This window comes from Pseudonaja textilis, chromosome Z, assembly GCF_049901715.1.
Source record: "Pseudonaja textilis isolate UNSWEBS1 chromosome Z, rPseTex1.2, whole genome shotgun sequence".
In the NCBI taxonomy this organism is placed as follows: Eukaryota; Metazoa; Chordata; class Lepidosauria; order Squamata; family Elapidae; genus Pseudonaja; species Pseudonaja textilis.
In genome coordinates this window covers 48,484,070-48,505,919 of record NC_142008.1, presented here as the reverse complement: position 1 = coordinate 48,505,919, position 21,850 = coordinate 48,484,070, and the positions used below count along the sequence as shown (strand labels likewise).

At 37.2% G+C, this 21,850-nt stretch overlaps 1 protein-coding gene across 1 annotated transcript in view; it reads right to left on the bottom strand.

The window, feature by feature from the left end:
- RBMS3 (RNA binding motif single stranded interacting protein 3) overlaps positions 1–21,850 on the bottom strand; it is a 444,163-nt gene that overhangs the window by 167,874 nt on the left and 254,439 nt on the right. The window lies entirely within an intron of this gene.

Here is a 21,850-nt window from a genome sequence, read left to right as displayed (position 1 = left end):
TTGAATAAGTTCAATAAGAAAAAATAGAAATAAGAGCTGATTGTGATTTTCCATATAGAATTTTGCTAATTAATAATATAATATATGCATTAATATTACCATTGAACTGAAAAGGAGAGGAAAATAGTGCTCTACTAGGGATAGTTGATGGTAGATTGGAAAGAGCTGCTACTGATAGTAAAAATGGTGACAACATCAATTACAAATGTAAAATCAGGAAAGAAAACTACAGCAACGATGTCTTCACCTATGGGGTGGAGGTCTATACATGCAATGCTATTGGCAGAAAAAACTAGTTCAGCTCAAAGCCTGCAGACCGGCAATGCTCACTATGATGCAGGAAATGATGGCAAAAACCCACGAATTGATAGTGAGCAATCATGAAGACATAAAAACAGAGATGAGAACTGAAATAGGACAAGTGAAAAACAAAATACAAAATTTGAATAGTAAGATTGGAAAGATGCAGAAAGAAGTGATAAAAAATGAACAGAAATTAAAATTAGTAGAGGCAAGAAAGGAGATGGTGGAGAAAAAATTAGAGCATTCAGAACAAAATTGGAAAGTGCTTTAGTGCAAACTCCGGGATTCGATGGTACACATGGAATTAGAGAAAGGGCGTTGGTACCTGACACGCCCATTCTCTTTGAGCTGTGAAGAGCATCCAATAGTGGGAGGTGCTTCAGTCTCCGTATGTCTAGGCTGGGCTTAATTTGTGGAACGCTCCTCCTCCTCCACGGAACTCCTCCGCAGCTTTCCCCAGTTTTGGCAAAGACGAGAGAAATAAACACCCTCGTTCTCAATGCCCTAAAAATTCATTGGCTGAAACAGGACCCCACCAGACAGAAAAAGGGTGGGGCTGGATGCTCTTCATAGCTCAAAGAGAATGGCCGTGTCAGGTAAGTACCAATGCCCTTTCTCCCATGAGCTATTCAGAGCATCTAGTAGTGGGACATACCAAAGCTTGGCCTGAGCTACGGGAGGAACTCTGTCTGGCCTGGAATCCCCTTCTGGTCCCTGTGGACTTGTTGCAGAACTCTTCTGCCAAAGGAGGCCTCAGCGGGTGCAAACACACCTATTTTATAATGCCTAATGAATGGCGATGGAGAGGCCCAGGTTGCAGCTTGACAATTTTCAGTTATTGGTGCCTGTGGGGCCCATGCTGCCGATGTTGCGGCGCTCCTTGTTGAATTAGATGTTATGCCCCGGGCACCTGTAGTGATTGAGTCTGATACGTTTTCGCTATCGCGGCCCATAGCCAACGGCCTATTGTAGAAGATGAGACCTTGCGTCCCTGAGTGTTGGGCTGAAACAACACAAATAAGGCTTCTGTTTTTCTGAAAGTTGCTATGCGGTTAATATATATTCACAATGCTCACCTCACATCAAGCCTATGCCATTGTAGTTCCAACCCTTGGGATGGTCTGGGACAAAAATTAGGAACTATCAGCTCTTGTGCCCTGTGAAAAGCTGAGTTAATTTTGGGTATAAACGTAGGACCACCTGGTCAGAATGGAAGACACAAAGATCTTGTCTGATAGACAAGGCTGCAAGTTCTGAAATACGACGAGCGGAAGTGATCGCTACAAGGAAAACTACTTTATACCTCAGAAATTGGAGACTTAACGATTTCAAGGGTTCAAAAGGGCCCTTAGTGAGTGCAATGAGAACCTTGCTAAGGTCCCAGGTGGAATAATGGTGTACCGCTGGTGGGCGTAAATTTGTGGCTCCTCGAAGGAAACTCCGTATGCGTGGGTGATGGGAAAGAGATAGTAGACCTCCACAAGTGAGAACTGATGCCAAGGCCACCACCTGTCTTTTCAACGTATTAGGCAATAAACCCTTGTCAAGTCCCTCTTGCAAGAACTCTAGGATTTGAGGCACAGATGGAGAGATGGGATCAATTCGAGACTTGGTACACCATTTGCAGAAACTGGACCATGTGGCATTGTAAATGCGAGTTGTTGAGGGGCATCTGGTGGCTTGGATGGTGGCAATAACTGTTGGAAAACTTTTCGCTCTTCAGATGACTCCGCTCAACCTCCAGACGGTCAGGTGCAACCATTGAGGGTCCGGATGTTGAAGGGGTCTCTGGGTTAGCAAGTCCCTGTCTGGTGGAATTCTCCATGGTGTTGATATGGATAGACTGAGGAGGTCTGCAAACCATGGCCGTCTGGGCCAGAAAGGAGCTACTAGAAGCAGCTCCGCCCTCTCATCTAACAGCTTCTGGATGACCTTGGGAAGCAGTGGAAGTGGCGGGAATGTGTACAGAAGTTCCGGGGGCCAACGACAGTGGAGCGAATTGAAGTTCTCCGCTCCTTGCAAGGAGTACCTGAAAAAAAATCTTGGGAGCTGAGTGTTGAGGGGGGAAGTGAACAGGTCCACCACCGGCTGTCCAAATGTCCTGACCACCTCTTGAAACAGGGTCGGATGGAGACGCCACTATGATTGATCGACCGTGGCCCTGCTTAGCCAGTCTGCCTGTGTATTCGGCAGTCCCGAAATGTGCTCTGCTGTGATGAAAAGTAGGTTGCTCTCTGCCCAATGACACAAGCGCTCCGCTTCCCACAAGAGGTGTTTCAACTGTGTGCCCCCCTGTTTGTTTATGTGAACTTTTGTTGTTCCGTTGTCGGTCAATATTAGTATGAGTTGATTGCGTACCTATGGAAGGAAGCTGCAGAGAGCCAGGTGTACTGCTCAAAGCTCCAGCCAGTTTATGCTGCATGACTGTTCTGTGGAGGACCAGCGGCCTTGGGCTGTGAGCGATTGAAAGTGAGCTCCCCATCCAAACAGGCTGGCATAGGTGATGATGGTAAGTCTGTGGGGCTCTTTGAAGAGACAACCTCTGTTTATGACTGGTCTGGTCCACCAGTGGAGAGATATGAGGACCTTTGATGGAAACCTTGACCTTGTATTTGGAGTTGCTTGGGCTGGATCGCTGGTATGGGAGCAGAAACCACTGGAGGGATCTAATGTGAAGGCGGGCCCAAGGAATAATAGATATACATGAGATCATTTTGCCTAACAATTTTGATAAGTCAGCTAGGGGTACCCTTGTTTGAACTCTGATCTCCTTAACTAATTGATGGATGCTGTTTTGTCTATCTGGTGACAGAAAACTTTGCCTTCCACTGTACCTATGATTGCCCGCAGATGGATTAATTGAGTCGATGGTGTTAAATGACTCCTTTTCCAATTTATTGAGAACCCATGTAGTTGTAGGAATTGTAATGTGGTCTGAGTATCTCTGCTTGATGAACGGAAGATGACAAAATTAATATATCATTAAGGTAACACTGGAGTTGTACAGGTACACCTCAGAGATGAGCAGCAAGAGCTGCAAGAACCTTTGTGAAGTTCCTGGCTGAAAACTGCATGATAAGTTGTGTCAGCTGAGAATTCAGCGGCTGCTATAAGTTTTGCAATATCTTGGTGCACTCTAATGTTGGAATTAGGGACATGCTCCCGTAAGAGACGGAGCCACCTGAGAGAAGCACGGGTAAGGAAGGAAGTGGCCATGGCCACTCTAATGGCCCACGCATCAGACTGATGCGCCCTGCGTATGGCAAGTTCGGCCCATTTTTCCTCCGGCTTTAATTCCTCCAGCACTTCACTGGGAATGGAGGATGAGGATGCTATCCCACAATAGGTTCGTCTACCTAAGGAGTATTCAACAATTTTGAGAAATCAGGGGCCAAATTAAAATATTTCCTGTCATATCCCATGGGGGCAGGGTACACCGCTGCAGACACCCACTGTTTCTGTACCAGGTCTGAAAACATGTGAGGAACTGGAATCACATCTGCCTTGACTACTGGTTGGTTGAAAATTAGATCTTCTGGGTCTTCCGGTTTGAGCTTCTTCAGCGACAGACCGAAACCATTACTCTGCACAGTTTTGATCCGAGCTCGCCGCTGGATCACCCCGAGCCATCTGGTTTTGGGGCTAAGCCACCCTGTAGAGGTGATGAAGAGGGGGGAGACTGCCTGCAGGATTGAGGAGAGCTGCATCTCTCCTCCTCAGCTGGCCATTACTCCCTTTCCTGAAGGCAGTTGTAGCAGTGGTCAGAAATGGCCACCCCAAAGAGGAACTTGACCGGAAAAGAATGTGCAGGAGGAAAATAAGAAGAGAAAGTTCTGGTTGACCAGGTCAAACAGCAAAAGCAACAAATAAGGTATCCTGGAATTTAAACTATAAAAAAAATCACACTGTTCCCAAAGAAGATTTTCAAGCAGTGAAAGAGAGAGAAAAGGGAAAGGATTTGGGTTTTTTTCTCTCCTCTTCCTTTCCCCTATACTGACAGCTAAGAGACTTAAGCAAGAAATTTTTTTAAAAATCCACTTTGGCATCGATAGGCATTTAAGCTGAAAATAAAATGTCAAAGGGATAATAAAGATTTCTGGATACTCAAAAGTTTTGAAAGTAGGAAAGGAGAGAAAAAGAATAAAAGGGCAGGATCTGGAAGGGAGGAGACTGTCTGGAATAAAAAAGAACTTACAGTAAAATCACAACAAGACTTCTAAAAGATACATTTTAACTGAAACATGGCAACAAAATAGTAAATAATAGTAAAATAGTAAAACCCCAGGAAGAGAAAGTGAAAAAAGAAGAAACAGCTCGGGAGTATTTGGATTACTTGGTGACTTCTGGATTTTTGGTTACTGCATTTGAATGACTAAAATCAATTGGGTGCGACTTCCGGTTGCAAGGCTTTGGCGGCGGCAGGAATCTGCTTCTCTGCGGGTCCCTGCTGCGCTTGCCGCTGAGGTACCCCTGATCCAACTGGATTTGGGGGTTGTCGCTGCCCTGAAGGGGCAGCGGAAGACAGAGGAGATCCGGGCAGGGGTCTGGGGATATTGCACCCCCTTTCCCCAGCCAGCTAGACTCCTTTTTCCTGAGGCGGTGGAGTGGCTGTCAGTAATGGCAGCCACAAAGAAATCTTCAACCAGATAAGATTGTGCAGGAGGAAGAGCCAGAAGGAGAAGTTTTCTTGGCTGAACCGGGACATTAAGTTACTTTCAAAAGACCCTGGAAACCTGACTTTTGGATTGATACATTTGTTTCCAAAAGAATTTGTTACAACAGCTAAAGTGCTGAAGGAAAGTTCAATCCCCTTCCTTACGGAGAAAGCAAAGGAGCACAGAAAAACCTGCTTTTTAAAGGTAAAAATAAGCACTTTGTTACAAGTGGGAAGGAGAGGACTAAAAAAAATCTTTAAAACTTTGTTGAAGGAGACGCCTTGAAGATTATAATTCCATCAATCAACTGTAATACGGCTTTTAAAATACATTTGGGATTTTGTCCCTGGAGGAAAAATTGTAAAGAGAAGAAGAGGAAATAATTACTGTTTGTTTGGATTGTTTGATAACTTTGACATTTGGAAGTTACTTTAAGATTGAAAGCATCTGGGTTGTTTTTAAAAATTTACAATGGCACCATCTGTTGATGAACTAAAAATGGAATATGAAAAATTAAAAGAAAGACAGAAAAATGGCAAGGATTCCTTGGGAGATGCCTTCCACTTTTTAGAAATGGCGGTTGCTACGTACCAGCAAATACTTGAGGAAGGAGAAGGAGAAGAAGAAGAAGAAAAGGAAGAAGCCATCTTTAATGGACTAAAAAGTTCGATTAAGAAAGAAAATGGGAAGAGAAGAAGGAAAAATGAGAATTTAAGATTTAATAAAACAACCAAGAAAAAGAAAAATAGGGTGAAAAGAAGGTACAATGTTAGAAAGCAATTGAAAAGAGAATTACAACAGAGAGGGGAAGTTAAAAAGGGGGAGGCTAGGAGGGGGGGGGGGCAAAAAGACCAGACTGGAGAAGAAAGGGAGGCAAAAAGAAAAAAAAGCCACGGGCTAGAACAAGATCTTAAAAAGCAATTTTTTTTTAGGGATGAAGGATAATGGATAGTGTATAATTAAAGAAGATTCTGCAAGAGTGCATAAGATAGTATTGTAGTATTTGCATTTGAAATAGTTTATTGGAATATTTAATAAAATATTAATGTTTAATAATGATAGATTTCAATATTTAATAAAATATTAAGGAGAATGTGTAAAATGATTAATGCTTACTTATAGTCTAATTCGTTATTGTCTGAATGTTATTATAACCTTAGTATTTTATTTTCTTATTCTAAAATAATGTACTAATCAGAATTAGAATTAGAATGGAAATTATACATTTAACTATACTATAAGTTTATTATTCTTTTATTTTAAGATTTAATGTGTAGAATGTACTATGCAGAATCAGGATGGAAATTATATATTATTATAAGTTTTACTTTAGGGGAAGGCGTCATACTTTAAAAGTGATTACAGGGGAAATTTTTTGTTAAGCAGAAGAGATAAATAGATGATTGGAAAAGAACAGACAAAAGATATAAGCATAATGATTTTGAAATAAGATGAAATAAATAAAACATAATTAAGAGAGTGAAAAGATGGGAGAAGTTATATAGAAAATATAAAATGGTTAATAAGATATGAATGGTATATAAGGTGAGCATGAATTTGATTTAGGTCTGTTAAAAAAGATGTAACCGGGGGCTAAGCCACTTTTCAAAAGAAGTTTTATGCTTTATGTTTTGTGTTTTGATTAGTTATGTTTGATTGCAAACTAATAAAACCTTGGAGGAATGAAACCAAAGGGAGAGAAATTTGGAAAAGACATGTATAAATGACAACTAAGGAGGTTTTTTTTTAATGTCTTGTTTTATGTTATGTATTCTGTGTGCTTATGATTGATTGAGAATTACTAAAACTTTGATAGAAAGAAATATAATTGACCAAAAGTGAAGGGAGAAATAATGAGAAATTTGGGAAAGATATATATGTGTAAATGGAAATGTGATAATGTGGAACTATGTTTTAAAAAATAATGCTTTATTTGCCTTGTTAAAATTTATAAGTAATTCTTAGAAAGGAGGTTTTATACTTTTATGTTTTATGTTTTGTTTGTCTTCAAAAATCAATAAAACTTGTTCTTAAAAAAAATCAATTGGGTGGTTGTTTAAAAGGGTTGAAAATGGCGCCACTTTTAGAAGAACTGAAAATGGAACTTAAAAAGTACAAAGAAGATGCACAAGAAGGGAGAGGTTCTTTTGGCTTTGTATTTCAATTCTTAGAAATGGAGATTTGGAACTATGAGAAACAACAAGACTGCAAAACAAGAAGACTGGGACAAAGAAGAAGCCATCTTTAATGAACAAGTAATTTTATGTGGGGAAAAAAGGAAAGGGGGGAAAAAGAATGAAAAGTTTAAGATTTGGAAAAACAACCCCCCAAAAATATAGTTTGAAAAATAAGTATAAAATTAGAAAGCAACAGAAGAGGGAAATGCAGAAGAGAGAATTAGAAGTAGAGAGACAAGGGGGTAAAAGGGGGAGGGAGAAGAAGAGAGGGAAGAAAGAAAGGAAAAGAAGTTATAAAGGACATAACAAGATCTGGAGAAACAGGGCCTATTTAGAGATAATGGGTGAAAATCTAATTGAAAAAGGGATTCTGCAAAGGTACACATTGTTATATTAGAAATAATTTCAGAAAATATGAAACAATGTATGATCAAAATGATGGATAAAATAGTTATCGTAATTTAGTGGAATGTTTGTGAATAAATAAATGTAATAAAATGAATATTTAATGATTTATAAAACATAAGTGAAGAGAAATAGGGGAAAAATTAATTATGGAAAGATTATACGTGTCCCCAAGGAAGTATGATATTTAATTGGAAAGAAATGTTAAAGATGTTAAGACTTTAATGAATATTAATGATAGAACTGAATTGGAGTGGAATGAGGGTTTTAATTACATATATTTATAATCCTTTTTGTTAAGAATATAGTGTATATTTTAAAAATGTACCAAGCAGAATTCGATTGGAAGTTATGTATTATATATTATATTGAACGTTATAACCTTAAGGTATACATTGAAGTTTAAATAAGAGTTGAATGGATAAAATTAAAAGATATAAAGGTGTCATAGTCCAATTAGTAACTACAGGAGAAAATTTGTTTAATGAGAAAAGATAATATGAAATTGAAACAGGACAGACAAAAGTAGAAACATAATGATTTGAATTGAGATGAGATAATCAAAATAAAGTTGAGAAAAGTTGAGGGGAAAAACTATATAGAAAATGCAGAATAGTAATAAGATATGGAATAGAACACAAAAATGAGCATGAAATTGAGTTTGTGTCTATATAAAGAAGTGTAACCCAGGACCATGCTACTTTCAAAAAAGATTTTTTACTTGTATTTTGTGTGTGTGAAAACCCAAATAAAACTTTAAAAAAAGAAAAGAAAATTAGATCTTCTGGTCCTACTTCTGAAGGAGTTGGAGTGGTAGAAGGGGCCGACTTGTTCAGGCGTGCAATGTTTTTTGCCTTAAACAAAAGTGATCTGAATAGTTGTGGGCGGAATAAGCCTGTAAATACACGTTGATCAGGAACAAGGCCCTCATCCTCAGACATCCCCCTTTCTAGGGGTTCCGCTTCTGACAGGGCCGGGTCACTGTCATGTATTGCTCCTGATTCAATCTGTTCCATTTGATCAATTTGATCCACTTCTTCGGCCTCTTCCTCCTCCTCCTCCTGCAGCCCCTGAAGGGGCAATGTCCCCTGAAATTGTACCTGGGTATAGTGTTGCTCCGATCTGGTTAACGACCTTACCGATTGAGAATCATAGTCAGTGGTTACAGGGTGTTCCCTGGTCAGAACTGCATGTTGAAGACCTACTGCAATTCCCTGGCGGATTGCCAGCTCCATCCACGTCTTCATTTTCTCTGGAACTTCCTCTGGAAGAATGTCATCCTGTCAAAGACCAGCAGCTGTCGGAGTGAATGTAGCTTCAGGAGCCCTTTGCGTGGTCTGTGTTCCAGGTAACTGGGCCTGTTGACTTTGGGAAACCAAGCTGTGTCTGGATGAGAGGGAGAGATCTAGGGGAGGAGGAGGGTGGGAAGAGGTAGACGGTACTGGACTGGGGGGCAGAAGGTCCTGTGAGGCCCTGTGTGCCTCCCTTGCATGCCTATCTATTTGTTTTTCTAATGCTTTATGGCGCCTGTTGGCATTGTTTTCTGAAGCTTTAGAATGACCTTTTGTCTGCTTGGATTTGTGCTGAGATTTAGCTTTGACCCTTGATGTTGAGGTCTGAGAGCTACTACCGCCTGCCATTTTGTTTGAAAGAGATGCAGTATGCTTGTTATTCAAAGTGATACTGTGGAGGCGGTTGGCATGCCCAGGGGCCTGATCCAAGAAGGGACCGGTTGCCCTGATAATATCTTATCTCCTTGTTTGTTTGTTTTAATTAAGATATATGTATATATAATATGAGTCATATCACAATAATAATATCTTTTGTTATTAAGATATTAATACTGAATATTATTATTATTATATTGTTGTTGTTGTTATTATTATTATTATTATTAGAGTGAATGATAGTTATCAATATATATGTATATATATATATATATATATATATATATATATATATATATATATATATAAATTAATAGAAAAACAGCTTGATATAGTGAATATCCAAACAACCAAATTAAGAATGCCTGAAAAGGCCAAGATAATAGAGGCCTTCAACAGCTTCCCTGCACAGCCGCACACAGGCCTGGGTGCTCACTGTTGTGCCACTGACTGGGTAAGGCTGTGAGGGTTAAGTCAACAATAATGCATGGATGGCCTCAACTCTAATAAGAAAACGAGGTGTAATAATTCCTTAGGTTATCAGAAGAAAAACCTCTGATTGGGAAGGAAGCTACTCACAGAGCTCGAGTTACGAATAGCGCGGCCACGCAGTTTTTAAAACAAAGGCAAAAACAATGGCCGTTACTTTTGCCGCACACGTGCTTCCCAGCAACAAACTCCCACTGTGTGGGGAAATGCCTCCGACGGCTTCTCCTTGTGGCTAAAAGAAACAGCTGGGAAAGGGGTGGAAAGAATTAAGCTTACTGCTTTCCACATCAAGACAGAGTTCTGAGGGCAAAAATCAAATGATACGACTCGGATGAGAGCGAAAACGCCCACGCCGCTATTGCCAATGTAGAGAAAGGCAATGCAGAATCACAATGGCAGGGGGTAGAACAAGCAGATGGGGGGGGGGCTCGGAGCAATGCTGATGCCGCTCGCTGCTTCGGGGTGTGAAACAGCGCTGCCCAAAAATGCAAATGATCTCCGACGACCAGATAGAGAGAGCTAACGTCGGGAAATCTTAATGTGATTTGGAGGCTAAAAGCCTGAAAAAACAAACTGGACTATATCCAAGCCTGCTGAGTAATTCTCCCATTTCAGCCAAGGAAGAACAAAAAGCACTGCCTATCCACAACGAGGCTGAGCCAAAACTGGGGAACACTGGGGAGGAGTCCTGTGGAGGAGGAAGAGCATTCCACAAATTAAGCCCAGCCTAGACATGCAGAGACTGAAGCACCTCCCACTACTGGATCCTCTGAACAGCTCATGGGAGAAGGCACCATTTCATCTTAGTTTCCAAAATGTGGTGGAAGACAGAAAGGAAGATTTACATGTAATTATGACGATAGCAGCAGCTTTACAGAAACCCAAACTGGAAATTGAAAATGATGTAGACAAGGTCTACAGAGTATATATGCACACTATGGGAAGAGACATAGACTATCCCAAGAGGTTCACATTCAATTTGCGAGGAAGACAACACGAGACCTGCTCTATAGTAAGACCAGAGATGAACCACTTGTATACAAAGATCATGAAGTGGTTACACTGAAACAGATACCCAGGAGAGTCAGAGAGCAGAGAAGGTGCTACCAATTTTTATCAACTCAACTTATTAGAAATGGTATTCCATTTAGGTGGCTCACCCCAGAGGGGCTTTTAGTTTCATGACAGGACAAAAATACAAAATTGATACAACTGAAAAAGCACAGGAATTTTGTGAATGACACCTAGGACCCAAGGAAGAACAAGAAAGTAGAGACGACTTAAATACGAGAAGCCAAGACGAACAACTCTCTGGAGAAAAAGAATCTGATTCACACTCTGAACCACAAAATCTTAGAGAAGAAGGGGAAGGCAACAGACTAAGAAGAAGAGAGCCTAGAACAAGGAATTAAATGAGAAATGCCTCACGCAGTCAGTGACACTGATAGAGAAATCACTTTATTTTCAGTCAATATCAATGGTTTAAATTTATCATCAAAAGGAAAACAGATATTTGAGAAACTCAAAAAACAAAACGCTGACATAACTTGTATCCAAGAAGTGCATATTCCAGACAATCAAGCAGACATCCTAAAGAATATAAATTTGGGTAAAATGTATTCGGCACTTGCAAACAAAAAAAGGGGGCGGGTATTGTAGTATATGTAAAGGACTGGTTGCAACATAAACAAATATACCAAGAGCAAGAAGGGAGAATGCTCTTTATTGAAATAAAATGTAAACCAGAAAAAGATGTTATTAGTCACAATATATGTCCCAAATACAAACCAAAAAAACTTTTATAATAGGTTTCACCATGAGATAATAGAATTTGAGTATGCTAATGTATGCATTGTTGGGGACTATAATGCAATCCCAGACAAAGATAAAGATTACAGAACATTCCCCACCCCCACAAAAGGAAAGGAGAATACTCCCTTCATCTTTTAATAATATAGTAAGAGAACTTAACTTGAAAGATGTGTGGAGAGAATTAAATCCAAATAAAAAACAATATACTTTTTTTTGAACCCCCACCACTCTTGGTCCAGAATATATCAGATATGGATGGACCCTGGGTTAATGGAAAATATTGAAATGATTGAGATTTTGCCAAATCTATGAGCTGACCATAATCCCATTCAAATTAAATGGAAAGGAAAGAGAAAAATTGGAAGATGGACATTTAACAATACCATATTAAGATTTAAAGAATATATTGAAATGTTAAAGAAAGAATTGAACGTATTTTTTGAAATAAACAAAAGAGAACATACCTCCCTACAGAATCTTTGGGATACAGCCAAAGCCTATGTGAGAGGTCTAACTATTGCTTACAATATTAAAAAGGATAAAGAAAAAAGACAGCAACAAAACTTATGGAGGGAGAAACTGAAAGATTTGGAAACAAGTAGACAAAAGGATCCGAACAATTCAAACATTAAGAAAGAAATAGATCTGGTAAAACATAAGATAAATCTAAATGTACAGGAAGATCTGGCCCGAAAAATTAAATTAGCAAAATAAAATTATTTTGAAAATGCAAATAAGCCGGGGAGGTGGTTAGCCCATAAAATTAAAATAGAACAAGAAAAGAGAATGATTGTAGCTCTCCAAGATCAGGAAGGGAAATTATGCACGCAGACCCAAGAAAAGAAAGAAATTGCTAACGAGTCTTTTTTATGAAATTATATAAACAGGAAGAAATACCAGAATAATATATTGATCAATATTTGAATGAAAAGAACTTGCCCGAAATTACTGATGAAGAGCAACAAAATGTGAATAATAAAATATCTATAGAAGAAATTAGGAAGGCAATCAGAACACAGAAAGCAAATAAGACCCCTGGCCCAGATGGAATTCCTTTGGAATTCTATAAGGAATTCCAAGAAACAATAGAGGAGATATTGGTGGACTTGTACAATGAAGCCCTGGAGAATGCTAACATGCCTAAATCATAGATGGAAGCATATATTACCCTTATTTATAAAGAACAATCAGACCCACAAAAAATTCAAAACTATAGACCAATATCACTTTAAATGTAGATTACAAAATAATGGCCACAATATTGGAGGAAAGATTAAAGAGAGTATTAAGTAGAATTATCCACATTTATCAGAATGGCTTCCTCCCCATAGGCAAATAAAAACAAATACAAGAACCATTATGGATATATTAGAATATTATGAAGTATACTCAACCAAGACAATGGCATTGGTATTTTTAGACACCCAGAAGGCATTTGACAACCTGAATTGGAACTTCCTTATTAAACAACTGATAGGCATGAAATTTGGTGAAAATTTTATAGGATTCATTAAGACAATTTATAACATGCAAACTGCAAAAATATTAATAAATGGGGAAAATACAGATACCATAAAGATAAATAAGGGAGTAAGACAAGGCTGCCCCCTAGCTCCTCTATTGTATATATTGGCAGAACAGACTCTCCTAGTACAAATTAGGCAAAAACAAGAGATTAGACAACTAAAAATTTAAAAAGAGGAATATAAACTCCAGGCATTCACCGATGATATGGCATTTATATTAGAAGAACCCTTAGAAGCGAATCCTATTCTAATAAGAGAAATAGAATCATATGGAAAGGTGACAGGGTTAAAAATTAACAAAGAAAAAACAAAAGTGTTAACAAAAAACTGTACAAAGGAGCAGAAGGAAGAACTAGCAAATAAATTAGGTATGCAGGTGGTAAATAAAGTAAAATACCTAGGGATCTGGTTGACTGCTAGATGTTCATTGCTTAAAAAAGATAACTATGATAAGTTAATAACGCAAATAGTTAAAGATTTAGAGAATTGGGCCAAATTGCAGTTATCGCTATTGGCATGTATTTCGATAGTAAAAATGAATATTTTGCCAAAATTGTTGTTCTTTTTTCAGACAGTGGCAGTCAAGCTGGAAAAGAATTTTTTTGTAGAATTAAACAAATGTATATCTAAATTTATATGGCAGAGGAAAAAACCCAGAGTGAAATATAAATTATTACAGCATGCCAAGAAAAAAGGAGGATTTGGTCTTCCAGATTTTGAATTATATTATGCCACTATAGTAAACTGGCTTAAGGATTGGGTTAAATTAGGAAATAGAAGGTTATTAGTATTAGAAGGTTTTGATCTCCAACTTGGCTGGCACGCTTTCATGTGGAATGGAAAATCTAAACAACATTCATATTTCCAAAGGCACCATATAAGAAATGTGTTGTTCAATATTCAAGATTAAAAAAAACCACTACCCAAAGGTTCCATTGTGGCTATTTACATTGGAAGCAGTCACACATCCAAATGTATTGGATTATGAAAATTTTGTCAGGTATAAAGATTTATTATGTGATACTGGAGAGCTTAAAAATAGGAACCAAATCCAAATTCAAGGAAAGGAGATAGCATGGTGGCCCATTATAAAAAAGATATAGAACAATTTGGCTTTAATTATGACCCCACAAGAATTAGATAAAATATGGCTAGGAGAGGGAAAGAAAACAATTAGTAAAACATATAAATATCTTTTGGACTACAAATTAAAATAAGAAACAGTCACAGAATCTATGATAATTTGGGCTAAAAACGTGGGTCATAGTATTGAATTAGATAAGTGGGAACACATTTGGCAAACAAATTACAAATTGGCAAGATAGTGACTATTATGAAATATGGAACATTTGGTATGAGTGGTAAAAGAAAAGGTAATATTTGATATTTGGATAAGTTATGGAAATGACAGAAGACGTGCATTTAATCATAAACTATATAGAGAAATTAAAACATTAAAAGAATGAAGGAGTTATTGTAACAAAGCAGATCACGTCAATGATAAAGATAAAGATAAAAAAATTAACCATTGCTCAATATATGCTGAAAAATGTATATATGTATGTATGTGTGTATATATATATATATATATATCGGGTTTTCTCCCGCATAAAATTGGAAGTATTTTGGTGACGTTTTGACGAAATCTCATTCGTCATCTTCAGGCTTGTGTCTTCAGCTTTGTGCTTCTTGGAGTAATTTGAGCTTGCAGCTGTTTTGTCTTTTAACTGCCAGTGGGAGTGTGGCTTGACTGGGTGGGGGCTTGGCTGTGTTCTGATTGGGTGGGGGTATGTTCTCATTGGTTGGGGGCCTGGCTGTGATCTGATTGGTTGGGGGGTTGGCTGTGTTCTGATTGGCTGGGGGTGTGTTCTGTTCAGGTGGTGGCTTGGTTGTGCTCAGGTTAGTCTTAGTTGCTGGGGGATTTGAGCTGGTGAGCTGTGATCCTGCTGTTTGGCTTTGCATTCGTGGTCGTGCCACATCTTCATTTTGGGTGTCAGTTCGCTTCATGTATGGGTCAGAGGGGTTTGAAGCGGGTAGTGATGCAGCTGCGGTACGGCTTCTGGTCCGTGGTCATGTCTCATCATCTGTGTGGGTGTGAACCTGCTTTCTACGTGGAAGTGTGGTGGTAGCATCTCGTGTGGCCTTTGTGGGTATGGGTCTGGTGTCATTCTTCATGTTAGGTACTCGTTTGTTAATGAGGGCGGGTTTCCAAATGGCTGGTAGGTGGGAGGTATCATCTCGTCTATTCATGCTGTATGGGCATTTTTCTATCTCTATGGCTTCTCTGATTATTCTGTTGTTGAAGTGTTGAGTTTTGGCAATAGTTCTGGCATTTTTAAAGTCAATCTCATGTCCTGTGGCTTTGAGGTGCTGGACCATGGAAGAGGTCGGTTCTTCTTTTTTGATTGAGTTCTTGTGTTCTTCAATGTGTGCACTAATTCTTCTGTTGGTTTGTCCAATGTATGAGTTGGGGCAGGCGGTGCATGGGATTTTGTATATTCCTTGGTTTTCTAACTCGATTCTGTCTTTAGGGTTTCTTAGGATGGTGGATATTTTCCTTTTATACATGGGAGGAGGGCTTTGCCATTCTCTTGTTCTCTGTCTTGGATTTTGGTTGGGGTTTGTTTTTGGATTGGGTGGATAATCTTCTTTCTTTGGAATCCATTGGTTGTTAGTACATTAGTGAGAGTGTGTAGTTCGTTTTTTAGGTGTTGTTCGTCGGCTAAGCATTTTGTTCTAGAGATGAGTGTCAAAACCAAGGCATATGTGAAGTCACCTGTGCATCATGCCCTGCCACATACATCAGACAGACCAATAGAAGAATAAGTACCCGCCTGGATGAACACAAAAATGCAGTAAAAAAGCTGGTGCACACTTCCACACTAGTCCAACACATGAAAGCCACAGGTTGTAGCATCCACTTCAATGGCACCAAAACCCTAGCCACTATAGAAAACCCCAGCTACAGAATTATCAGAGAAGCCATAGAGATTGAAAAAGACCTGAAAGCATGAATAGAAGAGGTGACTCCACCAGACTGTCAATTATCTGGAAGCTTGCACTCACAAACAAAAAAATCTCCACACCACAAGCCAAGCAAACACCTGGGCACAAAGACACCCCCTGATACCCCCAACTCAAACACACCCCAACCAGGCACCCAGATGAAACCTAACTTCCTAATAAATGATAGCTGACCGTTTACTCAAAGCCAAGCCGCACTAAAAGCCTCCAATACAGGAAATACAATGTTACAAGGCAATCAAGACAAAAAAACGCCACAAAACAGACAGAAGATATTAGAAACACCAATCAAGCAGAACACAGTAAACTCCAAGACCAATAAACACAGACCAAGACTCCCAACCAACTAGGATGAAGAAAAAAACATTTTAACACGGTAGTAGGCTAGCACCAAATTTAAAACAGAAACGGCTGTGAAAGCCTGACCCACAGATGAACACAATACAGAAGCCTGATGATGGCAGATGAGATTCTGCTGAAACATTGCTACAATTTTAAAAGCACAACTATAATGACGTGGGAAAATACCTGAACAAAGCTGAATACCATACATGTAAGTACCCGCGAAAACTTAAGAATATATGTGTGTGTGTGTGTGTGTGTGTGTGTGTGTGTGTTTTCTGAGGATTTCATGAGTATTTGTATGTGGATCTTTGGTTATTCAGGTTTTTCTCCGCGTAAAATTGGAGAGTATCTAGGCGACGTTTGATGACTTCATGAACATCGCCTAGATACTTCCAATTTTACGTGGGAGGAAACCTGAATAACAAAGATCCATCTCTCTCTCTCTCTCTCTCTCTCTCTCTCTCTCTCTCTATATATATATATATATATATATATATATATATATATATATATATATATATATATGTTTTAAATGTATGTCAAATAAATGTTTTTTTCTAGAAAAATAAAAAATAAAAAAATGACTGTACTATAGTAAATTTTTATAATGAATTAAAGGAATAAATGGAGGGAAAATACAAGGTAAATAGGTGGTAAGCTCGAATTGACAACCAAAGGGGACAATTTGTAGAGCTATTAGAACAAAGATGGAATTATTGAATAATAAATAGAATAATAGTATGTGATAAAATTGCAAATATGACAGATAAAAGTAATATGTGTAATCAATATAGAAATGAAATAAGAAAGAAAAATTTTTTTAGGGACAAAGGGTAATGTATAATTAAAAAAAAAAAAGAAATGAAATAAGAATTTCAGATAATATTGTAAAGATATGAGAATATTTTTTAAAAAATGAAATAAGTTAAGATATAAACTGAAATTGGATAAAATAAGTTTAATGAATTTAATAGAATATTAAATAGTAGAATATTTAAAAGAAAATAGAATAAGTAATAATGTGATATGAAATTGAATTAGAAATGTGAATATGTAACTATGGTCATGTTTGTATTGAAATGTAAAAACCTGGAACCACACTGCTCGCCAAAAGAGATGTTTTTATAAAATATATGCATAAAAACAAAAGAAGAAACTGAATAATGAAATTATCATACATGTTTAAACAATACGGTGATTGGCATTAGAAGAATGTACTGGAATATTGAATAATTAAATAATGAAGGATTGTAACTTAATACAAAAATGTGTATTAACATTATAATTATATAAGTTTGAATGTAAGAGATATGATTAATGTTGCTATTTTTGTTTGCACTAAAATGTATGTTGCTTAGGTGCCACACTGGTGATGCATTGATGTGTATATGTAGAATAAAATAAAAAAACTTGGAGGAGGGGAAGGAATTTCTCCTGGTTGCCTTTTCTTAAAATGGTGTTTGTTTTCTTCTGGAACCAAACAGGCTTTTAGAGCTTGCATTTGTAAGTCTTGTTCTGGTTTGCACTCAAAAACTGCTGAAACAATGTCCCACATTTCATTAAGACAATTTAACACCAACAGCAACCTCTGAGATTCAGGAATCTTCATTCCACACTCAATAAATAAAGTTTGCCTATGCAACAAATGCCTCTCCACACTCTCTTGTGGTTCAACTTTTATAATTGTCTCCATAATTGCACAATTGCATGCTCATGCACTCACATGCACATTTTTCAATTTCCTCCAAATCTCATTTGCAATCTTTAAATCAGCTACAATCAAAAATTGTTCATCTTCTAAACTTAAGATAATATAGGCCAGTGCCTTATCATGTTGCCTTTGATCTGCTGCTGCTAATGGTGCCTGGGGTGGATTAATACCAATATCCCAAAGCTCCTTAGCCTTCAGGAAACATTTCATTTTTGCAGCCCAAATAATATTATTTTTCTGTTCCAAACGAGGCAGAGAGCTCTACTTGAATTCAACAACCATCCTGCAAGCCTCTCTGCCTTGTTCCTTTTACTTTTTTTTAACACAAGCAATCAGGGGTGGGATTCTACCAGTTCGCACCTATTCGCTAGAACCGGTTGTTAACATTCTAAGCAGTTTGGAGAACCAGTTGTTAGAAGAAATTACTGGCCTAATCCTGTAAGGAAGGCAGGAAGGAAACATTCTGATGTTGCTTACAGAAACTGCCTTTCCGTTAACCCTTATTACATTCTTGGCAGGACTAGACTTCCTGTCTCAGGAACGTCTCTGGAGCTTTTTTCCCCTCCTTTGCTGGTACTTTGCTTGTGTGGAATGACCATTCAAAGTTACAATGACACTGAAAAAAGTGACTTATGACCATTTTTCACACTTACGACTGTTGCAGCATCCCCATAGTCATGAGATACCAGGCGAGGAGATGTGTGCCTTGATGTGAGTGATATTGAGTTGGCCATGTCCACCCAGTCACATGACCACCAAGCCATGTCCACCAACTAAGCCATGCCCACAGAACCGGTTGTTAAAAATTTTGAATCCCACCCCTGCAAGCAATCCATCAGTTTGATTACAGTTCAGTCTTACTGTGGCCCATAACCTGTCAGAGTTTGCAGCAATCCAACCAGCACACAAGTAAATAATTCAGCAGGATTCATTTGTAGAAGAAACTTGTTTATATACAATAATATAAAGTATGATGCATGTATACAATACCCAGAACCAGAACTCAGAATCCAGAAGTCATAATCACAGAAGCAGTATAAACACAGAAGCAAGATTACAGGGAAACTAACTCTTATATACAGACCAGTAACCCGAAGCCACCACGCTCAATCTCCAAGCCATCTGACTCACAACAGGTGCTGTTTCTTAGTCACCAGATAGTTCCCATTGGCTGACTTGTTATCATGTCTATTCCAATTCATGAACTCTCATATACTGACAATAAGTAAGTGTTAATGTCAATTGGACAGTAATTTTTATTATTGTTATAAATGCAACTTTCATACTCATCTTTCTTGAATTTAAAATTTTAATAAAGGAATTGGAAAAAGTTATTTGGAAAGTGGCTAGTGTTTTTTAGATTCAAACTCCATCTAGCCTCTCTTCATCAAAGAGTTGAAGTTCTAATATGATTCCTATCATAAAATCCAGGGAATTAAAGAGATGGGCTGCTGTAAACCTTGCAATAAACTGATGTCAGTATTTTGAAAGAATACATTTTTATCAATATGCAGATTAGCTAATTGTCAATCAAGTTTTATTTATTTAAAGCACAACAATTCTTTCAATGGCAGTATACTCAATCAATATATATTTTGAGTTCATACTTTGATCCAGCGTGCAGTATGAGCATTTAAAATTCCCAAATTAATGTCAGCCTTGAAATATGTTGAGCAATTCCAAAACTATAGTATTTTCTACGAACAACTAAAAGGTATTGTTAAAGAAGATATTAGTTATTTGAAAAAACTTAGGAATAAAGAATAGGAATATATCATATTAGAATTATAATATTAACATTATTAAAAATATTGCCTATAGGCAGTCCTCAGAATATGGTCATACTCTGAGTGGTCATTCAAAATTATAACACTGCTAAATGAAGAATACTCAAGAAAAGTTCTTAAATTTTCAGCAGTTGACTTAGCCCTGTAGCTATGTGATCATAATCTTGGCTTACAATGATCACATTTCAATGAACTACAGTCACATCATTGTGATTTCTGATTTTCCTTGGCAGCTTTCAAAAACCAAGATCAATGGAGAAAATAGTAAAAGTTGTGGTCATGTGAGATCATTGCTGAATGACCTGTACAGTTCTCACTTAATGACATTAGCAAGAATTGCCATTGCTAAGCAATGCAATCATGTGATATCATGCTTTATAACTATATCTCTTAGTAATGACAATTCTGGTCCCAATTCCAAGTGTCACCTGTATTAATATTGTTACAATCATGAGATGAGTGTAAATCAACATTTTTTCATTGTTTTAGTCAGTGATAGGATTCAATTTTTTTTACTACCGGTTCTGTGAGCGTGGCTTGGTGGGCATGGCAGGGGAAGTACTATAAAATTTCAAGTCAGAGGTAGTATTTGTCAATTCTGTGAACTACTCAAAATTTCCAATACCGGTTCTCCAGAACTAGTCAGAACATGCTGAATACCACCTCTGGTTTTAGTCTTTAGAAAATGCTGTCTGACTATTTAATTAGAAATATAAAATTGTTCAGGGTTATTTGCTCATATGATATAGCCTTGCCACACTAACCTTCTGTTTTGGTTTAATACTCATTAGAATATTAATAGCATTTATAAAAGAATACATAGTTTAAAAAAGTAGAACAGATTCTGAATTATAGGCCAAAGTTATGGAATTTACCATATGAAAAATTAAGGATTTATTGAACATGGGTAAAACAAAAATATCACTTTTTTGTACTGGAAATATCATATCATTCTAGATTTATAATGATAATATATGTTTGTTCTCTGCTGATAAACTGGTTGTGTACTGACCTAATGAGAACACAGCCACTACTATTTCATCTGATTAACTTTTAATACTGCCTTGTTGAAATACTTTTCACATATCACCATCAGAGATTCTTGATGCAAAACCATTTTCTATTGTTTCCTGGTATTTTTCTATTGTTTCCTGGTATTATTTTTCTTTAATACACAGTTTTAAAGTTTTATCTGGTTTTCTAGTTATCTTTTTAAAGATAAAAAGTAACTCATCAACAAGCACTTTATTGAAGAGATGGATGACATAAAAATTTAATGATCAAACAAAACTCTGTTTAAAACTGGAACTGCTTTTTATGTATACATTTTTGTCTTTTTTCTCTTCCTTTCATGTTTTTTCTTGAATCTTTCCTCTCCTCCTTTTACTGCATATTAAATCCAATTTTAAAAGAACATAACTTATATCAAAACAAATTAAGTATTCAGGAGGCAGGTCTCTTGAAATACAATAAACTAGTATCAACTACTATTGTTCAAGTGTTTTGATTTAACATAAACTAAAAGTGACAAAAAGTGAAAAGAAAACTGATTAGCAAAAAAAGAAAGAAAAGAGATCCAAATATTAGGTGTAATTACTTATAAAAAAGTAAGTCTATTTTTTCCATTAATTATCATTAATTATTTTGTATTAATGCTACAATAATGCATGTCACTATAAATTACAACTGTATTAAACATTCAAAGTAATAAATTATGTGTAAAAGTTTTTGGTTTAATTTTTAAAATCAAAACATTTTGAGAATGCCTTCAGGTTTGGCAACCAACAGATGTCTGTTCCATATAACTGTTTACCTCAGCTTGAGTAATATATAGAAAATAAATGCATAATACATGTAAATTCATAAAATTCACATCAGCTATTAAATACTTAAATCACCAATAGTTTACCTGAGGAATAGGAATGCATGCAAATTGCTAAGCATGTGAT